This window comes from Myotis myotis, unplaced genomic scaffold (genome assembly GCF_014108235.1).
Source record: "Myotis myotis isolate mMyoMyo1 unplaced genomic scaffold, mMyoMyo1.p scaffold_m19_p_2, whole genome shotgun sequence".
Classification (NCBI taxonomy): Eukaryota; Metazoa; Chordata; class Mammalia; order Chiroptera; family Vespertilionidae; genus Myotis; species Myotis myotis.
Window position 1 is genome coordinate 209,311,776 of NW_023416324.1, and position 13,245 is coordinate 209,325,020.

At 55.6% G+C, this 13,245-nt stretch overlaps 1 protein-coding gene across 3 annotated transcripts in view; it reads right to left on the reverse strand.

The window, feature by feature from the left end:
- AGPAT3 (1-acylglycerol-3-phosphate O-acyltransferase 3) overlaps positions 1-13,245 on the reverse strand; it is a 70,855-nt gene that overhangs the window by 34,218 nt on the left and 23,392 nt on the right. Inside the window, exon 1 of one of the 3 annotated variants that reach the window (XM_036351485.1) lies at positions 4,347-4,498. The exons of 1 other annotated variant lie outside the window; for it this stretch is intronic. The gene's annotated coding sequence lies outside the window, so the exon portion shown is untranslated. Of the gene's footprint in view, positions 1-532; positions 802-4,346; positions 4,499-13,245 lie in introns of those variants that run through there. One more of the 3 variants, XM_036351487.1, reaches the window with a different exon arrangement.

Consider the following 13,245-nt stretch of genomic DNA (forward strand, 5'->3'; position numbering starts at 1 on the left):
CTCGTGGCTTATTCAGTCTCCGGCAGTCCCCAGGGGCCAGGGTGTCTCCAAGCCTCAGACTCTTGTTAACTCACAGTTAATCACCCTCTTTCCCACAGTGTCCCCAAAGGCACTGTGTCAATTCCTGGCATCCCGGCCTCAAGAAATTGGGTCCTGCCTGAACCACAGAACGGCAGCGGCAAGGCGCTGAGTTTCCAGCAGGAGAGACACTGAGCAAGTAACTTTGCAGCTTTTCGCCCTGCCTTTCGGCTCAGCCCTACTGCGTTTATTAGGTTAATGAGATGCTGCCCGCCCACTGGGAACACACCATTGCGCCAGCCTGTTTGTCCTGATTGAGCTCAGCATTAGACCGGAGAGAACCCTCAGGATGCCAGCCACATGTTGCAGGACCATCAATAAGAAGTTGCCAAATGCGCTCACTTAACCACTCCCCACCCCCACCCCCGCCCCTGAAGCCTCACTGGGCTCCTGGCTGTTGACAGGGCCCCACCTCACTCCTCATTCTTATGCCCAGTGCGTCCTTCCCACTGACTGGAGCTCCTGGTGCTTCCCAGCGGCTCTGGAAAGGTTATGAGTCCCTGGAGCTTTCTCCTCTGGTCCCAGGAAGCAGGCGAGACAGTCTGCAGCCAAGTGTGGCCGAGACAAGCAGTCTCCAGGCCCGCTCCAGTCACACTGCACTGGGGGCACAGCTGAGGGCGTGTCCGTTCGGCGGGGCCTCTCCTGACACACGACGGTGGCACCGGCAGGAGGCCACTTCCCGCACCTGAGACTGCTGGTTTGGGTTCCACGCCTCACCCAACCAGCCCTTCCACAGCGTTAAGTGCACAAACAAATAAGTAAATAACAAAGCAAAGCTCCCTGCTGTGACTCCCTCTGGGCAAATGAGACTCCAGGAGCGAGGCGGGTACTCGCGCGGAGCAGCTGATACCATGTCCTTCCAATCCACACGGGGACACGCACTAGAACGTGGGTTACTATGCAAACCAAACACAAGTAAACAACCGAGGTGCGAGCCCAGGAAGGCCAGCGGCCAACTCTCCAGTGCTCTGAAGTGCAGTCAGGACGCTATGCCAGACGCTATCTGCGTGGCTTACAGCTACTCGGTGGCGTTGACAGCCACGGGGATGAACAGGCACAGGTGTGACCGGCAGCAGGTGGGGGGGGGGGGGGGGCGCGGCGCTGCCCCGTGGGGGCGGGGCCTCGCCGGTTCAGGGTGGACTAAGAGAAACCTGCTCGGCTCTAAGACAGAAAGGTCAGCCTGCAAAGCGTCCTCAGGACATGTGGCCGGGTTCTCGGGCCCTCGGCAAGCCCACAGATGTGAACACACGGTTTTTTCACGACTGCATGTCAGGACAGGTGGCAGCCTTCAGAAGGCAGTCACAGCCCAGGAGTAGGGAAGTGAGGAAAGCAGGTGCACATGGCCCTGGAGCACCTGTGAGAACCACCTGGTGGGCCCTGGTACACCAAAAAGTTGCGGGTTCGATCCGGGTCAGGGTTCCATCCCCGTCGGGACGTGTGTGGGGACCCTAGCTCGCCCGCCGCATGTGCTGCCTGATACTGCTTCCATTTGCTCCCATTTGCATCTTCAGAACAGTGTGTTTGTGCGGCCACGCTTCCTTCCACGGAATAGGCACTATGACAGGGATACACTAGAAGCCAGCGAGGAGCAACCACCAGCTCTGGGTGCTGGGCCGGGCCTACACCTGCACCCCAGCCTCCCTTCCCCGCCTGCAGAGGGCTTGTTCTCCCTCGCCGGCTGTGTGGCTGTTCAATGCTCCTGCTGCATTTCGAGTGCAGGCAGTGCCCGGTGGCTCAGCTGCCCAGCGCATAGGGAGCACCTCGAACTGCGAACACACAACCAGCCCCTGACATGGGCCCGCCAGCCCCAGCTCCCTGGAGAGGAAGACCAGGGTCTAGAATTTCAGGCAGGACGTCCTAACAATGCTGCACAGGGTGACACGTCAGTAGACATGTCTGTAGCATGTCCCAGCATGCACACTGGTCACCATCCCTATGTGTCAGCTCATCCACTCTCACCACCCCTCAGAGGAGGGGGCACACTTATGAGCTTCATGTTACAGACCTGAAACTGAGGCACAGAGAGGTGAGGCACTAGCCCAGAGTCACAGAGCAAGCAAATGGCGGGATCAGGACTCAGGCTTCCATGAACAGGAACTAGGTCCTAAACAGCCTCAGAGCAAAATCCAATCAAATGCCCTGCAAACAGCCACTCATCCCTCCGCTCAGAGGCAGAGAAGGTCTGAGCCTCGCAGCCGGAGAGGGGCCTGCTGGGTTGTGAAGGGAGGAGGAACGACCTGGGAGGAGGGAGGAAGGATAAAAGCAGCAGCTTTTGTTCGCTGCCTTCTAACCAGGTCTGAATGGATGGGGGTGGTGAGTGAGGAACACCAAAGACCCCCTGTTCACCGGGGAGACGGAGACGCTGTGGCCACTCACTGGTGTAGACTGGCTGCCCGTTCTGTGACCGAGTGAAACATTTCTAGCAAAAACACCCCAACTCTTGAGCTCTGTGTTTTTAAAAGGACTTTGTAAAGCCCTGGCCAGTGTAGCTCAGTTGGTTAGAACATCGTCCCATACACCAAAAGGTGGCAGGTTCCATTCCCAGTTGGGGCACATACCCACCCAGGTTGTGGGTTCGGTCCCCAGTTGGGGCACATGCAGGAGGCACCCAATTGATGTTTCTCTCTCTCTAAGATCAATTTTTTAAAAAAGAAGGATTTTGTAAAGAATGAGATTTTGTGCGTTAGCAGAAAGTAATAGATCCTTGCTGCAAAACTTTCAAACCATGCAGAAGTACGTGGTCAAAAGAGGAACTTTCGCCACCACCCCCACAGACTGCCGCGGGGCCTGGGGTCTGTTCCTGATGCAGGTGGCAATGTCGTTTGACTATAACTTGATTTCCTCCCACAATGCTCGCTCTCTGCTGTGGGCCGAATATTTGTGCCCGCTCCCCAAATTCATCTGTTGAAACCAAATGCCCCACGTGGAGGTATTGGAGGAGGGGCCTCTGAGAGGTGACTTAGGTCATGAGGGTGGAGCCCCCATGAACGGATTAGTGTCCTTATAAGGAAACCCCAGAGAGTGCTGTCACCCTCCCACCCGTGAGGACCCAGCAAGAAGGCACTGTCTATGAGCCAGGACGCAGGCCTCTCCAGGCACCTGTGCCTTGATCTGGGATTTCCAGCCTCAGGAACTATGAGAAATCAATGTCTGTTTCTTTAAAGTCGCCAACCTATGGCGTTGTGTTATAACAGCCTGCACAGACTTGGACCTCCACCAGGAAAGCCTGCTGGGTAGTGCAAGCCTCATCTTTCTGGGAGAGGGAGGAGTGAATAGGAGCACATGGCCGGGTTCAAATCCTGGCCTCCCCAACACCAGGCTGTGTGACCTGGAGAAAGGACTGAGCCTCTCTGAGCCTCCACTTCCTCCTCTATAGAGTGGGGGTACTTCCTACACCACCAGGCTACGAGAGTTAAATGAGTGAGTTGTGAAATGCACTAGACCAGGGACTAGTTATCATCAGCATCACTGCCCTCTGTCATTCTTGTTAAACTGGCTGCGAGCATTTCAATGTAGGAACGTATTAAAAGGCAGGTACCCGTTCTCCTGCCCAGGACATGCAGACCATCGAGTGCCCAGCCTGTGGTGTGACAATGTGACTGTGCCATCGCCTCGGGGCTCCTGGGCGAGGACCGAGGGGCCTGCGGTGGCCCCGCTCTTTGGGCACTTGCCTGTGTCTGGCTGGAATCCACTTCTGCTCTAGCCTCAGTAGCCTCTCGCTCGGGTGGAGTTTGCTCCCCCGTCCCATCGGGAGTCCTGCAGGGTGACTGCGTAACCATGGAGAAGCCTCAGGGTGCCCCCAGGCCATCCTGCCTGCCGGCCTGCTCTGTGGGATGCAGTCACCACCCTTCTCCCGGGACATGGGCACATGCATGGGGCCATGGGAGTTACTGCCCAGACTGGGCGAGTTCCTTCTCCACAGAAGCTCCTGCCGGTTCCCACAGGTGGACTGTCTCCTGGTCACCTGGTCCTTTTAAGCCTCAAGGATTTGGATGGTGTGTGAGGTCCCGAGGGATCAGCCTGTGATGCCTGGGCCGCCCACACCTGGCCTTTGTCGCTGGGCATGGCGCGGGGGGAGGGGTGCTGGGGTGGCCGGTATTATGGTCCTGACCTGTACCTTGCTAATGACACTTAGACCTTTTCCTGAGAGGAGGCAAGCTATTTTTTTTAACCTTACAGAAAAAAGCAGAGACAGAAAAAGTAAAGAGAAACATAAACTACGGCCAACAACCAAAACCACACCTTTGCAGGCTCCACAGTGGCATTACCTGGAGGGCCGAGGCCAGCTGCCACCCTGCGCTCCCAGGTCCTGTCCAGCTCCTTGCCCTTCCTCCGGCTCCTCTCCTCTCTGCACGGCCACCTCCACCTCAGAGCGGGCTCCCCACCTGCTCAGCCCGGCTCCTCCAACCTTAAAGAACTGAAAGCTGAGCCAGTCGTCAGACCGGCTGCTGGGGTTGGGCACAGCCCAGATCTTTCCCGCCTCCCCCACGGCTCCCAGCGGGTGCCAGCATGAGCTGCACCTGGCTTTGAAGGGACAAGGGTGTGAGACCAGGGCTCTGAAGTGTGGCCTGAAGAACAAGGTCTCTCCACCTCCCCTCTAAAAAAGACGGTCGCTACCACGCAGATTTAGAAAATGTAACTCACCGAAAGGCCTCGACGCACAGGAGACTCTTCAGATGCAGAAGCCAGCTGGCTTCCAACCTGGCTCTCTGCGGTGTCAGCCTGAACACCTGGGATTAGCCTGCGTCTGGTTTTCCTGATAGAAATTTCTTTAGATTTCAAAGTAAAAAGTTTCAAAAGGAAATATAAGTTTAATTTTTTCCTCAGACAAATTTCCTCCTAAGAAATAAAGCAGACCTACAAGAAAAAATACAGAAGAGAAGCCAAGCCTTCCCCTGAATCATGGATATAACATCCAACCTCTGCTGCTGCTTTAGTGACAGGTTAGTGCAGACCCGAGTTGTGCCCACAGACCCGGAAAGGTGTGTTTGGCCAGTTGTCGTTTTCACGGCACCTGCCAACAAGGTTACGCTGAGTCCCTGGCGGGCACAGCAGACGCCCCAACAACCAAAGGGCGTCCCCCGGGCTGCCGACCACCATGAGCGGCTCAGTCCCATGCTCAGGCCCCGTTACGAAAGCCTCATGGATTTTATCTTGGGAAATGGAGATTCATTATTTCTATGATCTTCAAAAAAGAGTGCGATCAGCCCTAACCAGTTTGGCTCAGTGGATAGAGCGTCAGCCTGCAGACTGAAGGGTCCCAGGTTCGATTCCGGCCAAGGGCATGTACCTTGGTTGCGGGCACATCCCCAGTATGGGATGTGCAGGAGGCAGCTGATCGATGTTTCTCTCTCATCGGTGTTTCTAACTCTCTCTCTCTCTCCCTTCCTCTCTGTAAAAAAATCAATAAAATATATATATTTTTAAAAGAGTGCGATCAGAAAAGCCCCTCAGGCCTCCAGTGGTGGATACCAGTCCGGAGCTTCCTGGTCTGACCAGCTGCGCTAGTTTCTGGCCCCTCCCCTGTGGAGGCGGGCAGAGACAGTGCTGTGAGAGCTGAGAGGGGACTGACTGTTCCCCAGGGCCCAGGGGTCCTGCCGTTTGCCAGGCACCCCGTCTCCCTGCGAGTGGTGAGTGCCTCTCGGGCTCCTCTCACTCCAGCAGCCCTGGCCCAGGACTCAAGATGCAGACGAAATGCTGCCGCACAGGGGGAAGTGCCCATCACCAGGGGGCATGGCCATGTGCGCCTCCCATTTGGGGGGAAAAGGAGAAAGTGCAGCCCAAGCTAGTGGTGCATCTGGGAGCAGAATGCAGACCTGCTCTTGGCATGAAATCCCTCTGCTTTCACCTACACAGCTTCCAGGAGACAAAATGCCACAGGGAGCAGCACAGGAACGAGGTGGGAGCGGGCAACGAGAAGGGCCAGCCAGTGTGCTCTCCTGTGTGGAGAAGGCAGAGCACGGGCTACTTTAAGAAGACACTGGGCCATTCTCAAGGCACAGCAAGTCCCAGCTGCGGCTGCTGGGCCTTCTGGGGGCGGGTCACCTGGGCACCGCGCCCACGGCACCCTCACAGTCTTGCCTGCAGGGGTCAGGCAGCCCTGGAGTCTGCCAAGCCCGGCAACATCCACAGCCTAGTCCTTACACATGCCATGTGCCTGGATCAATAAAAAATGTCCCCACAAATCCTGTCGACCTGCACAAACCAGCTGTGAACAGGGGGGCTTGAGAGACGCACCTCAGCGACACTGGCAGCCTCACCCTCCCAACACTCGACCACAGCCACCTCCTCCTGTGCCACCCATGGGCTCTTGGGAGGAACACCCCGTGGAGCTGACTCGGCTCGTCCACCTTCCCAGGGCACCAGGCGGCCAGGAACCCTCCCTCCAGGACCTTCCCACCCATCTGTGCTCAGAAGGTGTCTTCACCAACGAGTGTGCACCCACCGTAAGCAGCCCACATCCAGCCCTCCAGCTCCTGCTCAAGCCCCTTGACCATGGTGTCTGCTGGTCTGCGGATGAGTCATGACCGCCTGGGTTAAACTTGCTTTTCTGACCACTGGGAGGTCGCACCTGCCACTCCAGCCATCTCTGGGTAGCCGCTGCTCACCCACTGCCCACTGAGCACTGGGTGGTCTGCTGTCAGCCCCTCCTTGCCAGGCCCCCGGGCCCCCATCCTGTGACCCTCCTGCAGGAGGACCCCAGGCCAACCCCACGCTGCAGGGCAGGTGCAGTCACTGTGCCTGGTGGGAACGCCCTCTAACCCTGGGGCTTAGATCAGGAAGCCGCGTGGATGCACATGTAAGACGTGTTCTTCAACAGATCAGTGAAAAGCTGACATTTTTACCTCCCCTGGTTCCAAACCAGACAGGACATGGGCTGGTTTAGTAGCCCCGACTCACAGTCACTTTTGCCCCGCAGTGACCTGTCTCATCCCTGGCCCTCTGAGCACCTTAAACAACATGTTTTCCAGCACCTTCCCAAAGGGCGGCACAAATCGAGTCTCACCTGGAGAGATCCCATTCTGACACAGACTTCGCGTGGTCTTCATGTGGGACTTCCAGGGTGACCCTGACCTTGGCTGAGAGCTCGGTGCAGTTTTCCTGAATCCTCTCTCCCATCATGGGCAGCTGGCTCCACCTGGCCAGCTGAGGCCTGCAGTCCAGACCCAGGACAAGACCGCACGTGGGCAGATGCATGCTGACCACAGCAGAGGTGGCCCCAGGCCCCCACCCCCGCGCCCGGCTCTGCTGCCCGAGACCACTGGACACAGGTTCTAAGATCCCTCCCTGCACCAGCTTCCCTGGTGCCCTGGCAGGACAGTGCCCATCAGTGCGCTCTCGTGGGAGCTCACCTTGACAGACAAGGGCAGACACACCGTTTATGGTTTTTCTGTACCCATTCCCACCACAGGCCCTGGCAGTAACAGTAACCAACATCTGTGAAACGAACAGATGGGTGGGTGTCTAGTCAAATGCTGAGTCATTACTGGGGCGAGTCTTTGCCCCTGATCCCAATCCTCGCCGTCCTCAAACCGGGCAGGGTGAAGCAATACCGCCAGCTCCGCCACAGGTGCGCATCCTCTCTCTCACCAGCAGGTCCATCAGGTGGGAGCCAGGTATACAACTTAATTCACCAGGAAACCTTTCCACTTCCTGCCACTTGTGCTGAGGTGGGGCCTATGCCAAGCCCTCTGGACCCCTGGCCTGGCCATCTGCCCGTCCACTCCGGCATCACATGGGGCTGCTGGGCAGGGCCTGGGTCTCACCCTACGCAACACTCCCCGCACCTAATTGACAGGAACCAAACCACTAGCAAGACCACAGAGAACCCCTCGCTCTCAAATGCCTGGGTGCTGATTTCGTAGCATAAAACCCATCACATGTAGGAAGCTGCTGGTTCAAGTTCATTGTCGTGCAGGTGTGGTCCCTGTGCATGGCCTGTTCTCAGAGCCCCATGCCCGAGCCTACCTCGGGCACCGATCCTGCCACACGCCCTGAACGTGTGCTCACCTGCGGAACTGCCTCCTCCTGCCCCTTGCGTGTTAACCTGATGATAATCCCGAAAGAAACCGCTGCTCAACCCAACACAGACCAAATGCCATCAGGTCCACATGCAGCCAACAGTGAGAAGGAGTCAAGGCCATGTTCTGCGTCACCTGTCATCTGGGCTTTTCAGTCCATCAGTTCCCATGTGTTTAACTCTCGGCGCCCCTCGGCTTGGCCCTCTGCTCTCAAGGGCTCACCAGCCACTCTGGGCAGTGGCATTGACACGGGACGGTTGGCTCTGTCATTCCAGTTAGTCACATGACATCAGTGGCAGACAAAAGCTTTGGCTCACCCTGGCTGGGAGATACTATGGACTCAGAAATCATCTGTCGAAATCCTGACAGACAGCAATGTTGAGGTTGAGGCCCTAGAAATGACTGTAAGGCAGACGCCAACAAGATGTCTTATTCACCCAGTCCTGCCTTTGCTTTGTGGGTGAAAAGGGGGTTCTATGTGAAGTATTCTCACCAGATGATCTGATCATAAATTCCTAGGTGGGCAGCTCATGGGGGACAGCCCTGCCCAGGCCTATAACTTCTTTAGTGGAAGGTTTTAAGCCAGCCCTGTCCATTGTTCTCCTGCATCTAGGTTAACACACCTTTGAAACACCAAAAGCAATACCCCTGGAAGGGAGTGTTAACCCTCAAGGGAGTACAAGCTTGCCCTAGCCGGCTTTGCTCAATGATTAACGCCTGTGGGCTAAAGGGTTGCAGGCTCGATCCCTGGCCCTGATTGTGGTGCGTTTGAGAAGCAACCAATTGGTGTCTCTCTTATGTCGATGTTTCTCTCCCTGTCTCTCCCCCTCCCTTTCACTCTCTCTAAAAAAATCAATGGAAAAGAAACCCTCAGGTGAGGATTAACAACAACAGAGAGAGAAAGAGAGAGAGAGAGAGAGAGAGAGAGAGAGAGAGAGAGAGAGAGAGAACAATCTTGTTAACTGTACTGTAACCCAATCCCTGCCCCGCTTTGCCCCACCTTCATGCAATCTCTCTTGATTTCAAATGTATGTAAGAAGCTGCAAAATCGCAGAGCTTTTGAGATCTTGTTCCCTGGCATATGTCATCAATTTGCCTCAAATAAACTCTTACAAAAATTTCTCTACAGGTTTGGACGCTTCTTACATTGACAATTGAGCTCAGGCTGGAGAAGGACAGACGCCAGCCACCGGGACCTCCCATATGTTAGAGGGACAGATGCCGTTCCGGGCAAGCAAGGTGGAGGGTCCGGGATAAGTAACTCACCCACCCACTCTTCTGTGGCCAGAGCTTAGGGAGAGTCGGACCCACAGAGAGTGCAGATTCGGACGAGACGGTGGGGTCTGAGATGCGCGGCCCTCAACTCCTACTCTCTCTCCCACCCTCCACTCGGTGCCTCGCTCCATCGCTCCAGCTCCATCGGGGAGGTCGGGGGTTCTGCTGGAGAGCAGCTCTGCCCTTACCTGTGAGCTCCTGGGCCAGACCTGCAGGGCGGCTCCCTGGCTGGAGGTGGCCCAGCTCTTATCCTGCCATCAGCCCCTCCCCGTCGGGGAGGCAGGATCTGTAGAGGGGCAGGAGCTCACCAGTTTTCCTTTTCTCTCTTTTTTTTTTCGAATTAAAGAGTCACATTTATTGCAAATCCGGGACTATGAGGGGGCATCTCCCAACTCTCATAGTGATAAGATGGCCACAACACCAGATTTATAGGCAAAGATCACAAAGGTATTGATTACATCCCAAGGTTTGGAATGAGGAACCTGGTTTGCAAAAAAGCAGTTTACAGAAGCAGAAGCAGTTTTACTTAAGCATGTTATCTAAGTTATAGTTTTGGGTCTCCGGATCACTGGGTCAACAGGGACACGTTAACTGGAGCCCTCTGACCTTGGGATCATTGTGCTGTTCTTCCCAGGTAAAGGAAAATGTGCTTTCTAAGACCAGTATGACCACAACCAATGGGATAATTTATATAATTCAGGAAATCAAAATAACGTTTCTATTGTTAAACAAAGCAAATAAGTGCAGAAAGCAAACAGCAGGGTTAAAGTTAAACTATAGTTTCTACCTGAGATGATTGCTACCATACTTCATTCCCCACTGGTTTTATGCACATGAGTCAAATCTTGGACTTATCCTTATTAGTTAGGGGACTGTACTGCCCCCTAACTACAAGTAGTTTGACTGAATTAATTTTTTCTAAACTGCCAGCTTAGCACATTTAGTTTTCTACCAGTTTTCCTTTTCACCCCGAGTTAAAATCTCTGCTCACCAGGACGGTGAGAGCAGCCAGGAGCGTGGGTGGCCTGGGGCAACCGCTGTGGGGTCCAGGGGAGAGTGCCCAGCTGCCCACGTCCAGGGGGTGGGCCCCACTCCAGGCGGGGGAGCACTTAGGAAGTGGTCCTGCTCGAGGCAGTGGCTGTCGACTTTTTTTATTTTCACAGAGACTGAAAGCCAGGACCCGACCAGCCCCCACACCGAAAACCAGAAATGCAGGGCAACGGTTGCAGAACAGCCAATGTGTGCCAAGTGCAGCGAAGAGGGAAGCATGGAGAAATGGAGAAGATGCCTTCTTTTTATCACATCCAGGTCAAAGGTCAAGGATACACCTGATTTCTGGAATACTGACTACCCTGAGAAGTGGTAGGAAGGAGATGGCTGCTACAGGGGTTCAGAATGAGCACCCCAAAATATGCTTCTGTGGTTTGTAGATTGTTTTGAGCCGAAGACAACCAAGATCCTATGGGCTCAAGAGAAACTTCTGTCCCTACCCACACCAGCCTAGAAGAATTGAATTAGGGGCCTTGTGCTTAATAAGAGATGATCAGAGATCACCTTTTTTGGCCTCTCTATCGGGCAGCACAAACTAATTACTGAACATCTGCTCTTCTCGTCATCCTGCAATGGCCCGCTGCGGCCCCCAGGAACCTTGCCTCACCCCTAACTCAGAATGTCTTACATCCCTCACTGTCCCTGTCTGCCTCGGAACCTCTCGTGCATGTGGGGTTCCATGTGGACATATGTATTCAATTTGGCCATTTTCTAGGGCTAATCTGTCTGATGTGGATTTGATTATTAGACCAGCCAGCAGGAACTTGAGGGGAGAGGAACGTGCTCCCCACACACACTGCCAGTGCAAATCTCACTGTCCCCCACTTCATACCAACAGGATGGACACGCTGTCAGGCAGACGCAGGCTCAGCGAAGGGTAAGGTCCCAGCACCCTGCAGCTGGGACAGCCACGTCGGACAGGGAGATGGTGGTAAAAGCTTCTGGGTGGAGCTCTTCCAAAGGAAACAGCCCAGCTGGGCCCTTCTCCCCCTCCAGCCTGGAATGAATGCAGGTGAAATGGCAAGGCTGGAGCAGCCTTTCTGAAGCCACAAGTCATAACCAAGAGGACAGAGCTGCAGGCTGACAGGGACATCAGAGGGGCCTGGGTGCCTGGGGCTGTGCGGAGCTGTTGCCCGGCCCTGGGCTGTCTCGGTGTTGGCGGGAGAGGGGAGACTGGCCTGCACTGACTTGCTGCCCACGTGGGCTGAGCCTGCTCCTAACACATGTAAAACTCTACGGCAAAGGAGTATTTAATAGTAGATCCTGGAGTCAATGAAAACTACCTGAGCTGTTCCTGACTTCCGCTGCACCCGTTCCACCCCAGTGTCTCCCGCTGAGCTTCCGACCACAGAGAGTGAGGAGGCTGCACCCAGCAGGGCCGTCCCAGTGGTCCCCACCCGCCTTCTGCAATGGACCCTGCTCTCCTGGCCTCTCCTCTTACACCAGCTGTTTTCCCCGGGAGCACGCCCTCCTGTAAGCATCGGGAAGAGAAGCAGAGGCCGGATGGGAACAGACACTCTCACCAACCAGGGCCTGGCCTAGCCGTGCGCAGAGCACCCCGGGGCCCAAGTCATGCTGACCACAGACAGGCTCCTCCGGACGCACCGAGGGCTGGGCTCTGCCCCCAGCACCCTGCCCACTGGCCACATGAGATCCCCCCTCACCCAAGGTTTGCCGGCAGCGGGGTTCAGCTGACCACTGTCCTCACCTGATTCATGGCTGACACCTGTCCTCTCACTTGATTGAGGGCAGCCTCCCTGCAGGAGCGCTCTGTCCCGGGAGGAGCCCTTTCCTATGTCCCTCTCATAGCACTTGCATATGTTTTTAATTTTTTTTTAATTTCTTTATTGGTTAAGGTATTACAAATGTGTCCTCATTTCCCATGTTTTTAATTTTAAAGAGGCAAACAGAGCAGTGTCTCCAACGCCCAGCACCCGTCACTGAGATGGAACATTTGCCATAACTGCTTCAGATCTGTGTCTTTAAAGAAACAAAACCCTGTGTGAGTGGTGTGTGGTGTGAATATGGTGTGCGTGTGAAGTGTGCGCCTGTGCTGTGGGTATAAATAGCATCTTGGACACATGACTGGGTGTGGGAACCCTGCTCTAGCTGCCTCCTGGACCTGCCCCGGAGCTAGACATTTCCTCAGCCCCCCTGGGCCCCTGAAGCGGGGCCACCCTTCACATCCATCTATCCCTAGAGCAGGAGCCTCCTGCCCAGCCTCCAGCCTTTGGTCACGGGTCACATGACCAGGGCCCTGCAGGCTCAGAGCCTCTCACCAAGTGCCTTCCGCTGTGAGGCCGTCCTGCCATCCTGGTGGGAAGTAGGACGAGGCACACGTCCCTCCCCTCTTCCTAGTCAGACCTGGCTCTGCCTCCCCTGTTCCTGCAGGTGTGAGGGCAGGTCCACAAACCCCGAGGAGGTGCAGCCCCTCCGTCCAGCATCCGGAGGGCGGTGCGGCCAGCCAGGGGCCTTGGCCAAAGGCCAGGCAGAGAGACATCTCGAAAGTCCGGCTACACACTGAGGCTAAGAGCCCACAGCTGGCCAGCGCCTCGGTGCTGCCGAGCCATTTGTCCCCGAGGTGACTGTCGTGTTGCCAAGCAGCAGCATAAGGTCTAAGACAGACACAAACTCCAAAGGACGACTCTGCGTGAAGAGCCCCGCTCGGGACCAATCAGGGGACAAGTGTGCACCTCCCAGTGCTGCCTCTGTCAGTCACACACATGTGTGCACACATGCAGCACATGCAGGCACATACACAGACGCACATGTACACACATATCCCACAGACCCCCATACGCACACTCAACCTGCCAGCAAG